Genomic DNA, 13,844 nt, shown 5'->3' with positions numbered 1-13,844 from the left:
ACTCAGTGTTTGCTAGTATAATGGCTTAGTAACAATGAGTTTGAGTGTGCAATGCAGGCCGACGTGCTGCAAATATCTTTGCGCTAGTGGGACAATACAGAAGTTCAATAGCCACGTTTATGATGCCACTAGGTTCACTCAGTGTTTGCTAGTATAATGGCTTAGTAACAATGAGTTTGAGTGTGCAATGCAGGCAGACGTTCTGCAAATATCTTTGCGCTAGTGGGACAATACAGAATTCCAATAGCCACTCTTAGGATGCCACTAAGTTCACTCAGTGTTTGCTAGTATAATGGCTTAGTAACAATGAGTTTGAGTGTACAATGCAGGCAGACGTGCTGCAAATATCTGTACACTCCTGGGGCAATACAGCAGTCCAACAGCCACGTTAAGGATGCCACTAAGTTCACTCAGTGTTTGCTAGTATAATGGCTTAGTAACAATGAGTTGGAGTGTGCAAAACAGGAGGGACAGTCGCAGGGTTGTGGGTCTCTGGGTAGAGGAATGGAAGCCTGCCTTTCTATCCCTCCTAATGGGGAAATGCAGCGAGGAAATCCCTGACCTTAGCTACACAGACGCTGTCATCTTGTGTAGCTGTTAAACTCTGTTTTCAGGACCTGTCACCTATGGCTCTGACCCTGCCGGTATGACCCCTTATAAGGACTGATAGAAAGTGCTCTCCCTAAGCTGTCCAGCGCTGTGTATGGAGCGCATACAGCTGTATCGGCGATAGGACAAAGGACGGAGCTGCGCCAGTGATGTCTGACACCAAGATTGCAGAAGGCAGATAATGGCGTGCTGGAGGAAAATGTCCGTTTTTATAATGCAGGGAGATTTGACATGGACATCCTATCACACATGCCGTTGCTTCTCTGGCTAAAAGTCCACTTAGCTGTGTGTGTGTCTGGGATTGGCTGACATGCTGGCCCTCCCCATTACACGCGCGCGCTTAGGGAAGGAAGACGAGGAAAAAAAAAAAATGGTGATCGCCATTATCCAAACAGCAGTAATCTGAATGCGCTGTTCACGCACACTATACACTGAAATGTCATAATAGTGTGAGTCACAGAGTGACTTACACTATTACAGCGGAAAGCCAGCTATGAATTAGCTGTTTTTTTTGCTGCTAGAACCGTTCTCGAACGTATCTAGAACTATCGAGCTTTTGCAAAAAGCTCGAGTTCTAGTTCGATCTAGAACAGCCCCCAAAATCACTCGAGCCTAGAACTGGAGAACCTCGAACCGCACTCAACTCTACTTATTGCCTCCAGAAGTCAATTAATTATCAAACTGAGTTGACTGGTGTGTAATGTATTCTCAGTAAAGCTACAGCTTTTCTGTGATGGCCTTGAAGCTTTTTCTGAAAACATTAAGGATTAAACAGCATCATAAAACCAAGGAACACATAAGACAGGTCAGGAATAAAGTTGTGAAGAAGAGTAAATTGGGGTTAGATTAAAAAAAAAATAGCCCAAGTTCTGAAAATCTCACAGAGAATGGTTCAATCCATCATCCAAAAATGAAATAGTATGGTAGAACTACAAATCTACTATGGCATCCCTGAATACATAAACTAACATCCCCAGCAAGTAGAGTACTAATTAAAGAAGCAGTCAATAGGTCTATGTTCACTCTGGAGGAACTGTGGAGATCCACAGCTGAGGGGGAAGAATCTGTCCACAGGAAAACTATTATTCATATACTTCACAAATCTAGCCTTTATGGAAGAGTGTCAAGATGAAAGTTGTTTTTGAAAGCAAGTTATAAGAAGTCCCCTTTACAAACAGCTATATAGGAACACAGCTAGCATGTGGAAAAAGGTGCTATTATCAGATGAGTCCACAGTAGAACTTTTCGTGCTAATTGCAAAACTCTATTTGTAGTGGAAAACTAATACTGCACTGCACTGAAAACATCCTCCCCACCATCCATTATGCTGTGGGGATGTTTTTTATCAGCAGGGATAAGGAAGCTTGTCAGAGTTGATGGGAAGATGGATGACGCTAAACATAGGGCAATGGTGGAAGAAAACATGTAAAGGCCCCTTTACACACTGAGACTTTCTAGCGATCCCACCAGTGATCCCAACCTGGCCGGGATCGCTACAAAGTCTCTGGTGAGTCACTGGTGAGCTGTCAAACAGCCAGACCTGGCCAACGACGCAACAGCGATCCGGACCTGCAGAACGAACTAGCTAGTCATTGGGGATGTTGTAAAGCAGCTTTTTGAAAGGGAAGTCGCTAACGAAGTTGCTGTAAAGTCCCCTTTACACACTGAGACTTTCTAGCGATCATGCTGCACAGCGGGAAACAAAGGACCAAGGAATGGTCCTGAACGATTTGTAGCGATCAGCAACTTCACAGCAGGGGCCAGGTCGCTGATGTGTTTCACACACTGCAATGTCGCTGGGGAGGTCGCTATTACGTCACAAAACCGGTAACATTACAGCGATGTCGTTTGCGATGTTGCAGTGTGTAAAGCCACCTTTAATGGCTGCAAAAGACTTGAGACTAGAGTGTAGTTTCACCTTTCAGCAGGATAATGAGAAAAAAACTACTGCCAGATCAACAATGGAATGGAATGATTTAGATCAAACCACATTCACATGTGTAACTGGCTGAGTCAAAGTCCAGACCTAAATCCTATTGAGAATCTATGGAAAGACTTGAAAATTGCTGTTCACATAAGTACTGCCTCCAATCTCACTGAGCTAGATATGTTTTGAAAAGAAGAATTGGCAAAACATGTCAGCCTCCAGACATGCAAAGTTAATAGAGACATACCCTAAAAGACTTGTAGCAGTAATTGCAGCAAAAGATGTACAGAGTATAGACCTAGGGGGTCTGAATTCAAATGCAAGTAAAAATTGTTAAAAATATATTTTGTAAATATAAAAAAATGTGTAATTTCCTGAGCCCTTCACAAATACTTGCTACTTAGTTTAGTGTTGAAATACCAGATAAAATCCCCCAAAAAATACATTTAAGTTTGCGGTTGTAAAGTAAAGTAATATTGAAACGTTCACAGGGTATTAAAGATGGGTGAACCTGCACATCAGATTTGGTGCTGAAATATATACATCAATTTCCTGCATCAAACCTGCATCTCCTGGGAAATAAATGCATCAATATCGCAAGAAAACTGGATCATGTTTTGATGCGTTTATTTTTGCCTGAACATGCAGAATTTAATGGGGGGTCTCATAGACCCCTACCCATGACTAATCTAGGGATTTTTGCCAACTTTGAGCTGTCATAAAGCCCTTATATTACCCCAATTGCCACCTCAACAGGGTAATCGGGATGAACCAAGTAAAGTGCTGGAGTTGTCGAATTTAATAGATGCGATAATTCTGGGCAGCTTCTGACTGATATTTTTAGCCTGTGGGGCCCAATATTTATGGGCCTACTCAACCTAAAAATAGCAGACCCCAGATGTCCACTTTATCATGGTAGGGTATCAAAATTGCCATTTTAAAAATGATTTATTTAAATAATTAAAAAAAGCCCCATGGGCTCCCTCTAATTTTGATACACAGCCAAGATAACATGCTTGGGTGTGGGCTGCAGCCTTCAGCTGTCAGTTTTATCTGCGCTAATTATCACAATATGGGGGGGACCCTATGAAATTTTTTTATTTACTAATTTATTTCTACACAACTATAGGAATGTAGACAGCGTGTTTGATTCCAGACAATAACAGATGCTGTCACACACGGTGGTGGTATGGTCTGACTGCAATCAATCACATATGCTGGAGATGACGGTGGGTAGGGGAAGCAGTGAATATGTATTTGAGTTAAATATCAGACCTGGAAGTAGTGTTACAACCGTGGGGAAAGTTAAGTATAAAGGTCCTGCTTTATTCCTTAATTTCTTTCTTTTCCCTTTCTTTTTTTTAATTATCTGAGTGGCGGAACCCAAACTTCCCTGATAAGTCTGCGTTCGGGCTCATGCACAGACACTAGGTATCTGGTACTTGCCCCAAACTTTATAGTTTGTGTTCGACAATCACTACAAGGTACGAATAATTTTTAAAAGCACTATATATATACTACTCACAAAAAGTTAGGAATATTTGGCTTTCAGGTAAAATTTCAGGATGATCTTAATAAGCACTCTACACTTTGCAGGTGAACTTAATCTGACCTTCTCTAAACTTTTGAATGCATATGTCCAATTATTCAATGATTTAATACTTTTTGAACAACTTATTGTTCACTTAAAAGAAGCTTAATGGCAAAATTCAGGACAGATGTTGGATCCATAAATCACGCAATACATTTTTGGGTCCAATTAGAATTGGTAATTAAACAGTACTCCTCATCATGCTGTTCACATTGTGACATCATGAGACCTTGATAACACCTACCTATTGATCAACAGTACCTCACCATTGCGAGGCTTCAAGGAGGATGTTCTCAGAAGTAAGTGACCACTGAGCTTAGAGTTTCACATAGCGTCTTCAGCAGGTTGCAACAGAGATACAGGGAGCTTGAAGAGTTACAGAAATACATAGAAGTGGATGTCCTTTAGCCACATCTCATACTAATGACCGCTTAATTGTGAACAATACCCTTTGAAACTGGAGGATGAATGCCACACAACTCCTAGCACATTTAAAAAAGGTGAGGGGCACCGAAGTGTCATGTCAGACCAGTCAAAACATTTACATCAGTACGGTCTGCATGCTACATGACCTTCAAGGGTAAAACACACCAAAAAACTGAGCTGTAATAGAAAAACCAGTAAACATGCAACATTACAAGCATGTAAATGGCAGCCTCTAGACAAGAAAAAAACAAAGAGCAAAATTGTATGAAAAATACCCTGAATAATAATGAATAAAATGCAAGTGCTTAATAATAGTACTTAGTATATACATTTTGCTTCCGCCTTTGCTGTGTATTTAATCTGGGACCCAGCTGACCACTTGTTACCATTCACATTGCAGTTTTGATAGACAAAAGTCAGTTATATATAATGGTTTTACCTGTAGTTGGTTAGGGACTGTCCCAGATAGGTACACCGTGACGAGGTGGGATGGCTTCTTCTGTTTTTGCAAAAATGTATATACTAAGTACCCTGTTATTAACAACTTGCATTTTATTCATTATTATTCAGGGTATTTTTCATACAATTTTTCTCTTCCTCTTTCTAGATGCTGCCATTTACATGCTTCTAATGTTGCATGTTTACTGGATTGTCTGTTACAGCTCAGTTTTTTGGTGTTTTTTGTCTGCTATCTTGCTTTATTGCAAGTTGGGGGTGCAGCCTCCTTATACTGAGGCTGAACAACTAATTGCTTCTCACTTTGCTGTGTATTTAATCTAGGACCCAGCTGACCACTTGTTACTATTCACATTGGAGTTTTGATAGAAACAAGTCAGTTATATATAATGGTTTTAAACCTCGGATGGGATTAATGTGCCTGACAGGTGCTTCTCTTTTACTTTCATTTCTCCCTCCTCACCAGATTTTCTGGAAATCCCCTCTCTCCAGGTAGTCTCCTGACTCCAACTGCTGTGTGAAACCTGATACCACAGTTGGTCTGCAGAGCTTCAGAAGGGCAGATATACCTGTGCTGGCTTCTCAGGCTCATTGTTCCCGAACACATCACACTTTATAAGGTTGCTCTTGCTCTTTGGTCTGCAAATGTGTTTTTTTCTGGGGAAACTTCAGGATCTAATTCTGAATAATTATGTGTGTAATATTATTTTAGGTGCCTTGAAATTATGTTTTTTTGCCAAATTTTTCTCTTTTTAATAACCGTTATGTGTTATAACTGGGGGCTATTTGGTGGGAGTTTTGAAATGTGTGTATTTCAGAGTTGATACTTTTATGTTGAGTAAATGGGTTTGTTTTGCACCTGATAATGTGTAGTCTCTTTTATTGCATCCCTATGAAGGTCTCTGATCACTTTTAGATCACTGAAATTGCAAAAATTAGATATAATAGGTATTTTTCTAGCCTGCGCCTGACAGGCACATTATTCCCAAACTCGTTATTAAAGATATTGTTCCCACCAGAGGGTTAATTTTAGTTGGTTAGGGACAGTCCAAGATGGGTACACCATGATGAGGTGGGATGGCTTCTTCCGTTTTTGCAAAAATGTATATACTAAGTACCCTGTTATTAAGCACTTGCATTTTATTAATTATTATTCAGGGTATTTTTCATACAATTTATCTCTTTGGTTTTTTCATGACCTGCAAGGGTACCTGACCACAAAAACAGGCACATGTTATCATCTTGCTGGATAAGAGACAAGTGGGCCTCAGTACTGTTAACTGATGAAAATGGATTTACACTGAGCAGGAATGATGGCTACCAATGATGTTGGAGATGTCAAGAACAGAACTATGTATAAGCCACTCTAGTCACCAGATGACCCTTTGGTAGTGCTACAGTGGGAGCAGGTAAGTCTAGTCAACACAGAACATGTGAATGGTACACTGACAAGCCCCTACTACTTGAATACCATCATTAATCCTTGTAGATTCACATTGAAGGCATCAAAACTATGAATTAAAACATGTGGAATGAAATACTTAAAAAAGTGTGAAACAACTGAAAATATGTCTTATATTCTAGGTTCTTCAAAGTAGCCACCTTTTCCTTTCATTACTACTTTGCACACTCTTGGCATTCTCTTGATGAGCTTCAAGAGGTAGTCACCGGAAATGGTTTTCCAACAGTCTTGAAGGAGTTCCTAGAGATGCTTAGCACTTGTTGGCCCTTTTGCCTTCACTCTGCGGTCCAGCTCACCCCAAACCATCTCGATTGGGTTCAAGTCTGGTGACTGTGGAGGCCAGGTCATCTGGCGTAGCACCCCATCACTCTCCATCTTAGTCAAATAGCCCTTACACAGCCTGGAGGTGTGTTTTGGTTCATTGTCCTGTTGAAAATTAAATGATGGTCCAACTAAGCGCAAACCGGATGGAATAGCACCCCGCTGCAAGATGCCGTGGTAGGCATGCTGGTTCTGTATGCCTTCAATTTTGAATAAATCCCCAACAGTGTCACCAGCAAAGTGCCCCCACACCATCACACCTCCTCCTCCATGCTTCACGGTGGGAACCAGGCATGTAGAGTCCATCCATTCACCTTTTCTACAAAGACACGGTGGTTGGATCTTTGGATCCAATCACCGTGTCTTTGTAGAAAAGGTGAGCGGATCGATTCTACATGCCTGGTTCCCACCGTGAAGCATGGAGGAGGAGGTGTAATGGTGTAGGGGTGCTTTGCTGGGGACACTGTTGGGGATTTATTCAAAATTGAAGACATACAGAACCAGCATGCCTACCACAGCATCTTGCAGCGGTGTGCTATTCTACCCTGTTCGTTTAGTTGGACTATAATTTATTTTTCAACAGGACATTGACCTCAAACACACCTCCAGGATGTGTAAGGGATATTTGTCTAAGAAGGAGAGTGATGAGGTGCTACGCCAGTTGACCTGGTCTCCACAGTCACCAGACCTGAACCTAATCGAGATGGTTTGGGGTGAGCTGGACCGCAGAGTGAAGGCAAAAGGGCCGACAAGTGCTAAGCATCTCTGGGAACTCCTTCAAGACTGTTGGAAGACCATTTCCGGTGACTACCTCTTGAAGCTCATCAAGAGAATGCCAAGAGTGTGCAAAGTAGTAATGAAAGGAAAAGGTGGCTACTTTGAAGAACCTAGAATATAAGACATATTTCCAGTTGTTTAACACTTTAAGTATTTCATTCCACATGTTTTAATTCATAGTTTTGATGCCTTCAATGTGAATCTACAATTTTTAGAGTCATGAAAATAAAGAAAACTCTTTGAATGAGGAGGTGTGTCCAAACTTTTGGTCTGTGCTGTATATACAGTATATATATATATATACATACACACACACACACACACACATATATATATATATATATCTATATATCTCTCAAAAGTCCCAAGATGGCCCAACAGGACCGGAGTGGCACCAAAAAAGGATGAAGATGGCAGCAAGTATAAGACCAGGGATACGGGGCTTACATTTAACATACTATTCCAACAGTGAAAAACCAATGAAGATGGCTGTCTAAAGTGATGTTTTAAATTGCTACAAAAAGAAAAAGGGAAATTTCTGTATTAAAGACAGAAAAATGCAAGTTTTGAAGAAAAGTCAAGTAGAAATAATCTAAAGATAAGGGAACTATCTGAATCAGTGGCACCTTCACAGTTGAATAAATACCGTATTTTTCAGACTATAAGATGCACCGGACTATAAGACGCACCCTAATTTTAGAGGAGGAATATAGGAAAATAAATTTTTAAGCAAAAAATGTGGTCATGACACACTTATGGGGCGAGGATCTGCTGCTGACACTGTTATGGGGGTAATGTCCCCAAATTCTCTACTAAGGTGCCCCATCCTGGTAATGATCCTCCTGCCTTGTATATGATCCCCATCCTTGTATATATGTACCCCATCCTGATATATATTCCCATCCTGCTATATACCGCCATCATGGTATAGCCCCCATCCTGCTACATAGCACCATCCTTGTATATGCCCTTATCCTGCTATATACTGCCATCCTGCTATATACTGCCATACTGGTATGTACCTCCATCCTGCTATATACTGCCATCCTGGTATATGCCCTCATCCTGCTATATACTGCCATCCTGCTATATACCGCCATCATGGTATAGCCCCCATCCTGCTATATACCACCATTCTGCTATATACCCCCATCCTGCTATATACTGCCATCCTGCTATATACTGCCAACCTTGTATAGCCCCACATCCAGATATATACAGCCATCCTGCTATATACCACCATCCTGCTATATACTGCCATCCTGCTATATACCCCCATCCTGGTATATGCCCTCATCCTGCTATATACTGCCATCCTGCTATATACTACCATCCTGCTATAGCCCCCCATCCTGGTATATACCGCCATCCTGCTATATATCGTCATCCTGCTTTATACCCCCATCCTGCTATATACTGCCATCCTCCTATAGGCCCTCATGATTCTATATACCCCCATCCTGCTATATACTGCCATCCTGGAATATGCCCCAATCCTGCTATATACCACCATCCTGCTATATACCCCCATCCATCCAGCTATATACCCCCATCCATCCTGCTATGTACCCCATCCATCCTGCTATATACCCCCATCCATCCTACTATATACTCTCATACATCCTGCTATATACCCCCATCCTGCTATATACTCCCATCCTGCTATATGACTGGCTACATGTGGCACACAAAAAAATAAACGTTTATACTCACCTTTCCTCGCTCCATGCAGCATCGCTCCTCCTCCCGTCTGTTCCGGCAGCAGCACTGCTCGAGTGTTGAGTTGTCACCGTTGTCTGCAGCATCGCTCTTCCTCCTGTCTGCCTGTCAGCTGACCTGTGTGGAAACTAGCGGTGCGCAGTGCGATGACGTCATCGCTGTGCTCACCGTTCTTTACACTGATCAGCTGGCCGGCAGACAGGAGGAGATTGCGATACTGCAGGGGAACGGTGACGGGTGAGTGTACTGATTCACTGCACCCATCGCTGATGATCATGCGCGGGGGGCAGTGAATACAGCAACACATGATCACTCCAGGCTGCAGTTGCCAGGGGTGATCACGCTGGACAGCTCTTTACTATGCGCGCACCCCTCGCCCATCATCTCGTCCACCTGTCATATGTGACTCTTCAGATTTTGTGTTATACCATGCCTGATGAAGAGACCTGAGTAGTCTCGAAAGCTTGCTATTATTACCATCTTTTCAGTTAGCCATTAAAAGGTATCAACTACTGAGAACTCAGTTCTTTTAAACAAACTTTTTTTATCTCTACTGGCTAACACGGTACAAAGATATATTTAGCCATGACGAGAGATTTGAAAAAGTTCTCACCTCTATTAGACTCCTTCCTTTTATTTAAAGACTAATCTAAATAAAAATATCCCAGCTAGAAGATCATATCAAGGTACTACAGAAGTTCTGAGAGCCTAAATAAAATACCAATAGATCCAACAGCAACACTTTGAGTAGCCCAAGAATAAAAGAACCCTCTCTTTCTCATCCTCAGAAGAAGGACGGGAACTCCTACAAAAATGAAAAATATAATCTACAAAGTGGCAGATATTCTTCCTTTCTTGACTGGATTATAAAAAAGCATTTCCTGAGGTTCAATAACCAATATTTCACCAGTCGATTTACTACGACAAGAAAAATTCATATTCTCTCAAGCAATAAGACTTCTTCCTCACCTCACTGAATTACAAATAAATTATAAGACTCCATATCAATCATTGGTACTACCAATCAGATCATTTAATGCGTATTTATCCAACTGGTACTAGAATACAATACGAATGATAACTGGTCTAAAATTAGGACTAGAACAGTGGTAAATGTTTGGCTAACATTACCTTTCTTTTTTATCATACTATAATATCCTTATAACAAGATCCTGTTTAAAACTATCGGAAAATATGATACCGAATATTTCCCCTCTAGGATCGAATTGTTAAGGCCGCTTTACATGCAACGACATCGCTAACGAGATATAGCTGGGGTCACGGAATTCATGACGCACATCCGGCGTCATTAGTGACGTTGTTGCGTGTGACACCTACGAGCTACCGCTAACGATCTGAAAAACGGCAAAAATCATTGATTGTTGACACGTCGTTCCTTTTCCAAATATCGCTGCTCATTTTGGACGCAGGTTGTTCGTCGTTCCTGAGGCAGCACACATCGCTACGTGTGACACCCCGGGAAGAACGAACAACAGTGTTCCTGCGTCCTCCGGCAATGAGGCTGGAGTGACGTTAATGCGGCTGACCTCCGCCTCTCTGCTTCTATTGGTGACCCGCTGTTTGACGTCGCTGTGACGCCGCACAAACCTCCCCCTTAAAAAAGAGTTTGTTCACCCGCCACAGTGACGTCGTTTGGAAGGTAAGTTCGTGTGACGCGTCCTAGCGATATTGTTCGCCATGGGCAACGATTTGCCTGTGACGCACGCACGATGGGGCCTTTACACTTAAACCCTGACAAGGTTACAAGGCAAATATAAGAACATAACTTATTTTACTAACCATATTCTTTTAACTTTTTTGTAATCTATAAGTATTACATGAATATAACTATAATAGTATAACAAAACGAGCTACATTTATACAGTAGGTTATGATATTATAGCTGTGCTCGTCTTTCCTTTCTATGTTAATAGTTTATCCCCATTGGTTTTTTTCCCTATTTTTTTCCTTTCCACTTTCTTATTAAAGTTTCTTTTCCTTATTCCCTTAGTTCATTTCCCCTATATTCTCTTTAGTGTTAATATTTTTACAAACCAATAAAAATGTTTAAACCAATAAATTCATTATATTTCCATGTGTTATAAAATAAAAAATAAACCAAAAAAATACACATTTGGTATTGCCACATTCAAAACAACCGGCTCCGTAAAACTGTCCAATATTTAACTCCCATGGTGAAAATCATTAACAAAATAAAAATGTTTAAACATGACAAAAACTGTTATTGCCACCTACTGCTGAACAAAAAAAATGGAATACAACACTATCATTATGTTCACAGACCAAGAGAATCAGGGGAAGAGGTAGTCATGGGTCACACATAGGACCACAAAATCAATAATTCAATATGTACAACTTTTTTTTTTTTGCAAAAATATAGCAAATATTTTATTTTAGATAAGGTGAACAGCAAAAAAGTGACAGTACAGCAGCAATATCAAAGGTATTTAGAAAGAACAATGATCAGGCTTAAATTGTGTCACTGATGCAAAACACATGGGTCCACATTCCATATGGGGAGTAATATCATAGACAATATAAAACATGAATGGCAATGACTCCTATATGCACCTATATACTGAATGAAGAGTTGCCCCACTCATAACCATATAACATGTAAACAATCAAGGGACACCTCAATGTGTGTCCTATCGTGCAGGGCTATACTTCAATAAAGAATCCTCGGTGCATAAGGGGGTCGGATCATGAACTGATTCACAGGCAGACAGGTAGAAATAAACAATGTCAAAAGAACATTAGTACAGTCCTGTCTTAGACTCACCCATAATGGTTGGCGTGGAATCCGAGGAAAACGTGCCCTTGAATTATTGATTTTGTGGTCCTATGTGTGACCCATGACTACCTCTTCCCCTGATTCTCTTGGTCTGTGCTTATATATTCTGGGTGTAGTCATAGTATAATGTTATATTTGGTCGTACATCTTGCCCTCCTCCGCTTTATTCACTATCATTATGTTGCATGTGATTGGGAATGGTATCCCTGAGAATTTCATCATATGCCACAAAAAGCAAACCCCAATTCAGTGCTGGTCAATAGCACTTAATTTCTTATATATTTTTTATTGTGTCAATGCAACAAATGCTAATACACCTATATAAATATGGCACCAAAGTTATCATACTAATATGAAAAAAGCTTCACATTTAACACAAGGTAAACAGCATAAAGAAAGAGCAAAAAAAACAAAACAAAAAAAAACTATTGTTTTTTTTTCATTCTGCCTCTCAAAATCAGAATTGACAGTGATAAAAAAATATAATGCACCCCAAAATGGTATTAATAAAAACATCAACTCATCTCGCAAAAATCAAGTCGTTACATGACTCAGTAGAAAAATGGCAAAAGTGTTTGTGGAAAAAAAGTCATAGTAAATTTTCAGAACTCAATATTATTAAATTCTGTGAAGCACTTGCAGTTTCAAGATGGTCATCAATCCAATCTATGAAATCCTTGAGGGGTGCAGTTTCCAAATTGGGGACTTGTGGGGGTTTCTTCTGTTTCGGCACTTTGGGGTCTCTATAAATTCAATATGGATTCCGCAATCTATTCTAGACAATTTTACGCTCCAAAATTTACACATCACCTTTTCTATTCGAGCCCTTAAGTGCATCCAAACAGTATTTCTCGACCTTATACATAGTATCAGTGTACTCAGAAGAAATTGTGCAACAAACTGTGGTGTCTACTTTCTCCTTTTACTCTTGTAGAAATAAGAAACTGTTGGGGGCTAAAGACATATTCAAGTAAATAAATAATAATTTTTCACTTTTTTCCAAGTTGCATTAACTCCTGGGAAGCACCTAAACCTTCTAAGGGGTGCAAATTTTAAAACAGGATCGTGTTTACCAGTTTCCTGACATATAGGCCAGTCTAAGTCACTTCAAAAGGGAAGTGATCTCTAAAATTATAGGTTTTGTAAATTTCATGGAAAAAATGAAAAATTGCTGATAATGTTTAACCCTTCTATCGATTTAAAAAATTTAAAAAAATGTTTTCAGAATAATGCTGATGTAAAGAAAACATGTGCTCAATGCTATTTATTAATTATTGTGCGTGTTATGACTAGCTGTTTTACGAGAATAAAAATAAAATTTCCAAAATTGCTATTTTTCTTTAAATAATTGTGAAATTTTAGATATTTTTATAAATAGATGCAAATCATATCTACCTAAATTTACTATGATTGTGAAGTACAGTGTGTCATAAAAAAATAATCTGAGGATCGCTGGGACATATTAAATGGCTCCAGAGTTATTACCTATAAAGTGACGCTCGTCAGAATTGAAAAACGAGGCTTGGTCATTAACGTACAAAGTGGCTCGGTCCTTCAGGCGTTAATGTGAAATAGTCAGGTCTGCAGACATGTCTATGGCAATAAATAATTGTATTTCTCATGAAATAATTCTGGAGAAGTAATCCATTCCATGTGTGCTGGCCATGAGCACTTTGCCAAACCATGTCTTCAGGCCGGAGTCCCACTTGCGAGACACTTGTGGGAGTCTTGCTTTGCATCT

At 40.1% G+C, this 13,844-nt stretch overlaps 1 protein-coding gene across 1 annotated transcript in view; it reads right to left on the bottom strand.

The window, feature by feature from the left end:
• Nucleotides 1–13,844, bottom strand: part of GADL1 (glutamate decarboxylase like 1) — a 495,595-nt gene that overhangs the window by 114,602 nt on the left and 367,149 nt on the right. The gene's annotated exons all lie outside the window — the stretch shown is intronic.

This window comes from Anomaloglossus baeobatrachus, chromosome 6 (genome assembly GCF_048569485.1).
Source record: "Anomaloglossus baeobatrachus isolate aAnoBae1 chromosome 6, aAnoBae1.hap1, whole genome shotgun sequence".
Taxonomy (NCBI): domain Eukaryota; kingdom Metazoa; phylum Chordata; class Amphibia; order Anura; family Aromobatidae; genus Anomaloglossus; species Anomaloglossus baeobatrachus.
The sequence above is the reverse complement of the archived record's forward strand: the minus strand, read 5'-3'. Positions and strand labels throughout refer to the sequence as shown.